This window comes from Euprymna scolopes, chromosome 36 (genome assembly GCF_053919585.1).
Source record: "Euprymna scolopes isolate OS-2025 chromosome 36, ASM5391958v1, whole genome shotgun sequence".
In the NCBI taxonomy this organism is placed as follows: Eukaryota; Metazoa; Mollusca; class Cephalopoda; order Sepiida; family Sepiolidae; genus Euprymna; species Euprymna scolopes.
The window spans coordinates 17,038,473-17,046,743 of NC_136517.1; the positions used below are offsets into that span (position 1 = coordinate 17,038,473).

The following is an 8,271-nucleotide window of genomic DNA, read 5'->3' on the forward strand; positions in this document are numbered from 1 at the left end:
GCTAACCTCTCTTGAGGATCTGTCTGGCTTAGTCTCAAACCCTTTATTCAGTTGCATGGTAGTCAGTAGTGTGCAGTCAGCACCAACCCTACTCAGGGTTTAACCGACTTCCTCCGAAGGAGGAATTTTCAGGGGAGTATGAAATTCACAAGCAATCCCCAGTCGCATGTATATCCCCGTTAGAGGAGATGATGACGTTAGGTTTTTGCAACTTTTTGCAGGGAGATGTCGACGTCCTCCTACATACAGCACCTGGACTTCCCAAATTGGTCACCCATTTTAGTAATGACCAGACTCAACGTTGCTTAACTTCGGTGATCTGACGGGAACCGGTGTGTCAATGTGATTATGCCGTATATTAGTCAGTAGGCATGCCCTATAGACATTTTTCATTCACTTCCGGGAACCATTTTGTCTCATTTTTTTTTTTTTTTTTTTTTTTTTGCATTTTCACCCCAAACAAGGCACAATACCACTTTGATATAGGGGGGGGGGCTTCTATCTGCGACATAATTGCAAGGACACTATGAAGGGAGTTTAGCACAAGATGACTGTTTGCATTACACTTGAATTTCTGCATGTCAGTACCGTCGGGGAAACGGGAACCCGAAAGTGAATTCCAAAGTCTAGCAATTCTGAGGAAGAAACTATTAGAGTAGAACGCTTTCTGGAATCTGGGGATCTATTGTGTAGGGGTGGGATTTTGCTGCTTGTCGGGTTTGTCGAGGAGGTACAAGGCCTTGTAGTTCGTCGGAGCATCTACCATTAAAATACTTGTAAAACAGGCAAAGAGATGCAACATTTTGTCGAAGGGAAAAAGGTTGAAGGCTAGCTGACAGTTCAGGACCAGTTAGGTTAGAGACTCTCTTTTGAACCCTGTCCAGGAGTAAGAGACTAGTAACAGATGCACCCGCCCAAATCTGACAACATTACTCCATACATGGGCGAATGGTGGCTTTTCAGGCGTAAGTGGCTTTCTAAGTAGCACGGTAGAGAGAGACCACCTTCCTCGCAACGGCCGTGGCAATGCCCTCGATGGATCTGTTCGAACTCATGTTCCCTGTGAACATTAAGCCGAGGAGTTTGAATAAAGTTTTCTTCTGTAATAGTATTTCATTATTAATCTCTTTCGTGGCCCATTTCTTTCTATGGCTTTTTGGTCTGTTGTTCTCTTGGTTTCTGTTATCTTGTGTTTGTATTGTGTTAGTTCTTTTTTTAACTGTTACTTCACCCCAAATAAGGAACAGTACCACTTCGGATCAATTCGACAGGAATGCTATAATAATTGAGCAGTGAAGTGTCTGCACAGTCAGGGAAGCATGGATGCAGGAGGGAATTCCAAAGTCTATCAGCTCGGGCGAAAAAACTATTAGAGTAGAAAGATTTCCGGCATCTAGGGATTTCTACACTGTAGGGGTGAGATTTTGCTGCTTGTTGAGTTAATCAATGGTATTTACGTCGATGGGGGTACAAGTGCATTGAGTTCGTCGGAGCACATTCTATTAAAGTACTTGTAAAACAGGCACAGGGACGCAGCATTTCGACGATGGGACAAAAGTTGGAGTTTAGTATAGAACGCGGGAACCATTAAGTTGGAGACTGTTCTGAGACTAAAAGCAAGAAACTAGTGGAAGATATAGCAGCCCAGATGTGGCAGCAATACTCCATATATTTGGTGAATGGTGGCCTAGGATACTCTCAGGCGTGAACAATTTTCTAAGGTGGTAAAGAGAACTCATCTGCTTTGCAGTAACCAAGGCAATGCGCTCAATATATTTGATCCAATTCATGTCGATTGTGAACGTTAAGCTGAGGAGTTTTCCCACTTACATCCCTATTCCACTACTTATTAGAGATGTTCCTCTAAGGTTTCAACTATAACCTTAGATATGTGTTCATTCGTATTTTTGTTTTTTGTTTTTTCTCCTCGTGCCTGTATAGAGTGTAGTGTTATTAACAAATATATCCATCTCAGAGACAATTTTATCAGGGAGGTCATTCATAAATAAGAGGAATAATAAAGGCCACATGGTCGATCCTTGCGACATACCCACATTTCGTGTTGTTTTGACGTACAACCATCAATGAAAATCTGTATTTTTTTTTCTGTTGTCCGAGAAAGATTTGATTATATTAAGTATTCGCCCAGTAATACCGTAGATTTAATTTTTATGAGAAGACTCTTGTGCCAGACTTTGTCAACAGCCTTAGATATATCTAGAGCTACTGGCCTAGCCTCCCCTGCCTTATTCAGTGTGTGGTATATACGTTCAGAGATTTCAGTTAGGAGTTTGATTACATCCATACCATTTGGTCGGAAAGCAGTTTAATATCTATGAGGTCGTAGACTAGGGCTTGGTTGATGAAGGAGTCAGAGAGTTTGGTGAAGAGGGGGAGGGACAATTGAGTGGGCCAGATCTTTCGCCAGAATTATTGAAAACTGGTGCCACAGAAGTAATTTTCCGGCAGTTGGGAAAGCAAGATTCAGTAAGGCATTTGTTGAAGAGTTTGGAGAGAACTAGCTCAGCCTTAGCGGAGTATTTTGCTTTGGATTTTGGAAATGTTTTGTATTATTATGTTGTTATTGTTGTTTTTATCATGTTTCTTCTGCGTCTTCTTATTCTTCTCCATCTCCTTCGTCCGCCCAGGCATGGAGTATTGTTGTAACATCTAGGTTTATGCATCTGCCACTAGTCTGTCATTCCTAGACAGGATTTAAAAAAAAAAAAAGAGTCGCCAACCTAATAGGTCCTGAACTATCAACTAAATCCCAACCTCTGTCCCATCGCCGAAACGTGGCATCCTTGTGCCTGTTTTACAAGTATTTCAATGGCAAGTGCTTTGACGAACTCCGTGCACCAGTACCCCCTCAACAGCAATACCCTCGACAAACCCGTCAAGCAGCAAAATCCCACCCCTACACTGTAGAGATCAATGAATGCCGTAAAGCCTTCTACTCGAATTGCTTTTTCCCTCAGACTGCTACACTTTGGAATTCCCTCTTGGGCCCCTGCTCCCCTGACTATACTGACATGCAGAAATTCAAGTATAATGTGAACAGACATCTCGTTGTCTAACTCCATGAATAGTGTCCCTGTAAATCTGTCTCCAAATAGTGACCCTGTGTTTAGTTTGGAGTAATACGTCAATTAAAAAAAATTCTTCTCCTTCTTTTATAAACAAGAACCCAAGTTTGCCCAGCTGGACAAACTTTAGTCCTTGTACAGGAAAAATATCCAGTAAATAAATCGTTATTTTTTTATTTATTTATTTATTTATTTATTTTTTTATTATTATTATTTTTTATTTTATTTTTATTTATTTATTTTTTTTTTTGCATTTCCATACACAAAACATGGATATAAATATCACTAAAACATCAGCTAGGTCATAAGCTTTATTTCAGTACCTTACTTGCCTGGGTAGGTTGCCTGTAGGCTGAAATAAACCGCGTCACACACACACAGTAAATCGAACTTACTAAGGGAGATAATAACTTCCGGTGAATACCGGAAAAGTATCCAGTAAATAAAACGTTGTTTAGTAAATCGTTATTTTTTTTTCATTTTTATTTTTATTTATTTATTTATTTAAATTTTTTTTTGCATTTTTTTTTTTTTCTTTCTTTTTTTTTGTTTTGTTTTTTCATTTCCATACACCAAACATGGATATAAATATCACTAAAACATCCGGTGCGTCATAGGCTTCCTTTCGGTACATTACTATCCTGGCTGGATTGCCTGTAAGCTGAGATAAACCCCATCACACACACACACACACACACACACACACACACACACACACACACACACACACACATACACACACACACACATACACACACACACACACACACACACACACATTAGGAAAATTTATAATAAGATTTGAAAATTATAATTCAATTAAAAGCGGAAGTTGGACCAATTTCTTGCATTAACTTTAAACTAGTGAGAGAAATTGGCTCAACTTCTGCTTTTATTTAGATTTTGCCAAAATGTGTTATTTAAAACGAATTCAACATTACACATTAAACGCATTATTTTTTTATTGTATACTCTTTATTTATATTCGATATCAATCGCAAGGTTAACTAATTTGCATATTACCTTTGAAAAAGGAACAATTTATTAATCAACTGTTTTTTTATTATTCAATGACAGTTTTGATTTTAATCTAACAGATAGTTCTGTTTCGAAATATTTGTAATGTAACGGAGGGAGGAGAGGATAGTGTCTGCTGTAGGGTATATCTTGTTCTAACATGTCTATGTATGTGATCGTGATACATCTACTGTGTGCATATATATATATATATATATATATATATATATATATATATATATATTGTCTGTATTTTTGAGATGAGGTGTTTTCATTGATTGAGATTGTCGGACTGACTTCCTCATCTTGGTTGTTATTGTCACAACGTTTCGGCCGTTTTGCCCTCCGGCCTTCATCAGATGTTTTGTATCGAACTGGGGAACCGTTTGTTAGGAGTCTCGAACCCAACCTAGTGACATATGGCCGAGTGGTCCTAGACGTTGTATCAAAGTTTACAGTTACCCAAAAGGTGCTGAGTCCAATCCTGAACGAAGACATTAAAAAAGTAACATTAAAAAAACAAAGAATCAGCAACTATGTCCCAAAGCCTAGCTGGAGTCCGAACACGGTACCCACGTAATAATAATAAAGGGTTGGGTTCGAGACTCCTAACAAACGGTTCCCCAGTTCGATACAAAACATCTGACGAAGGCCGGAGGGCAAAACGGCCGAAACGTTGTGACAATAACAACCAAGATGAGGAAGTCAGTCCGACAATCTCAATCAATATATATATATATATATATATATATATATATATATATATATATATATATATATATATATATATATATATATATATAAAGTTCACCTTTTTCTGCTATCTTGGTCTTCTCTGGGTTCGATTCTTTCCGTTACTGGTCGATGAGCTGCCAGAAACATCTCAGATGAAAACATAACGCCGATTTCTGGCACAGATTACGTCTACGGGTGAACTGAGGAAAGCCATCGCATTGTTGACTCAAGTCTTTTTTTCGTTTCTTTTTTCGGCGCATTTTATTTTGCGTCCAACTCGACACGTCTGTTTCACCCAAAATCAGAAGCCAAACTGCATTTGCATTCGAGCGAGAAGATATCTTCCTTTCTTTCTTTCATGCTCTCTCTTGTTCTTTCTTTTCAGCGTTTCCTTCCACACGAACCAAATGACCTATTTCAGGTGCCACCGCTGACTTTAGCTACAGCGTTTGGCATACGTCAACAACTTAACGTTTTGAACTCTTTTTGCACTAACCAACCTGTACAGCAAAATCACAGTTTTCAACATGTCGGCGTAACCCGGGATAGATTACAAATCATATTGTTTTATTTCCATATTTAGAATTTGTGTTCAAATCGTCCTTTCTTTACAAAAACCCACCTGTATTTTCAATTTTGTGATCTATTTCTAAATTGCAAAGACTTCATAGCCTAGTGTATGGTGCCGTTTTCTTTTCCCTGTAACCTCTTTGCCATAAAAGAAACGTTGTGGGCCTTCTCTGCTTTATCGTCATTTTCATGGCAAGTGCTCGTCTGAGCTCTAATCTATGACTCCCTTGCAAAACTTTCTCGAAAAACTTCGTACAGCTGAAACCACTATCAATAATTTCCCCCACTCTTTATCTGTGCCTAAACCTAAACGTAGATTCCATGAACCTTCTTTCTTAAAACTGCACACCTGTGGAACTCTCTTCTGTTTACCTGCTTTCCAGCTGACTACAATATGGTCATCTTCAAGTCCAACGTAAACAAGTTCTTAATGAGCCGTCCCCATTAATAATCCAATTTACCAAATTTCCACTACTAGTGATCACTACTAGTGATTGTCCATCGACAACAGTACACTCATTAACCCTTATCCTCGAGATGCCTCCAGGCCTTGATAAGTTTTGCCGCCTTTGTAAATAAATGAAAAAAGGCAGATTTCTTTTACTTTTTTCTTTTTTTAAAGTCACGTTTAAATAATAAATAAATTTCTATGGAAATCAACATGTTTATGTATATGAATAAATAAGAAAGATTTTGTCGCGTGTTTTCAACAAAGTTATAACTGACACGTTCATTATTTTAATTAATTTAAGTAGCTAAATTTGCGAACGGATAGCGAGCTGTCAATGCCAATTAGTATATAATTAAAAAAAAAAAAAAAAAAAAAAGACAGTGGGGTGTAGTGGGGGTTGTGAGGTATGCGCAGACAGAGAACAGCACGTCGCAGGTGATACGTAGATATGAATCACGCCTCGGATTATTCGAAACGGATGTTTCAGTCAGTGTGTGTGTGTGTGTGTGTGTGTGTGTGTGTGTGTGTGTGTCTGCCTGCCTGTCTGTGCGTCTGTGCGCGTGCGTACGTTTAAGGTAAGTGAAAAACAGGAAAGGCAAGAAAGAAAAAAAAACATTGTTGAGCAACGGTTCTCATTTGTTGATTCGCGCCTCGCGCCGTGAATTATCGCTGCCTTCGAAAAGTCTACTTCACACGCTTCGCCTAGCGGCCTAATTGCGTCGCCATCTTTGTTTTATATATATATATATATATATATATATATATATATATATATATATATATATATAGTTGCCTGTCTAGCCGCACTGATGAGTTATGAAACAGCGAAACAGTACTGTATGTGGATGACTATATATATATATATATATATATATATATATATATATATATATATACACACAATTTTTAGAATATAATAAAATATATATATATATATATATATATATATATATATATATATATATATATATATATATATATATATATTGCTCCCCATTTGGGGGTACTTTCTCACAGAAGAGATGCTGCGAGTTTGTCTTTGCTTTATTGTTATTTTCATGGCAAGTGCTCGACTGAGCTTCAATCTATGTTCCCCCCTCGCCAAACTTTTACGATAAACATTCTTCTAGCTGAGAAAACACTATCAATAATTCCCTCTACTCTTTATTTGTTCCTAAACCTAAAAGTAGATTCCATGAACAAAGCTTATTTCTTAGAACTGTACGCCCGTGGAACTGTCTTCCGTTTCCCTGTTTTCCAGCTGACTACAATATGGTTGTCTTCAAGTCCAATGTAAACAAGTTCTTGATGAGCCTTCCACTTAATTTAACAAATTTATCGAATTTCCATTTCTAACGATTACTATATTATTCAATTGACTACAGTACACTCTTTAATCCTTATCCTCGAGTGGCCTCTGTGCCTTGATAAGTGGTGATGCCTACGTAAAAAAAACCCTTATACTTCAGACCTTGATAAGTGGTGACTTCCCAAGTAAAAAATATGTTATTTAATAGTAGTTTATCCCCCCACACACACACATATGCGCCCCCTGGGTTGTGGAGCCAACTAGTACAGTTGCCAGGATTGTTTTAGGGCGCCTTGCGTTATGGCCAATGTTCGTGTTAGAAGAACGGTTGAGAAAAGGGTTAGTATTACTGGTGGAACTAAGTCATCTCTAGGCGGAGGAATTTGTATGTGGGTTGTAAATTCTGCGTAAGTGGCTGTGTAGCTTGGGATTTCTGAAATTCCGATGTAAATATTTGTAAAGTCATTTTAATACTTGTATGAATTATGCAAATGAAAAATAAAAACGAAAGAAAAGGAAACCTTATTAGGCTTAACAAAGCAGATGGGTGTAAACTATATACGTCTGAATTATATATACCTAGCTGTATCTACCCTGCGTTGAGCGGGATACGATACAGACTTTTTATTTATTTATTTATTTATTTATTTTTGCTTTTGCTAAGCTTTTACAGAAATAGGAATAAAATTTTAGTTCTAAGAGAGACAACTCTATTCATATTCTTAATTCAAAAGTACGAGTTATTTCGCTTGCTGATTTTGATTTTCGGTCACAAGTGAAAAAAATCTACATATTATCAGTTCTTCGAGCAAGACAACACATTTTTCTTTTAAATAAAATAGAGCGAGGTATATTATTATAGTTCCAAAGATTAAAAAAAAACAACAACAAATTAATGATGTAAGTTTAAACGATATTAAGGACAATCATTTACAATCTCAGAAGATAACTAGAATATATATATATATATATATATATATATATACATATATATATATATATATATATATATATATATATATATATATATATATATATATATATATATATATATATATATATATATTCCATATCCCTTTCAGCTCCCGGCTAGTTCCGTGTAT

At 36.9% G+C, this 8,271-nt stretch overlaps 1 pseudogene; it reads right to left on the reverse strand.

Moving 5' to 3' along the window:
* Positions 1 to 240: 240 nt before the first annotated feature.
* LOC145260912 (5S ribosomal RNA) lies at positions 241 to 359 on the reverse strand (annotated as a pseudogene).
* Between the last annotated feature and the right edge of the window lie 7,912 nt (positions 360 to 8,271).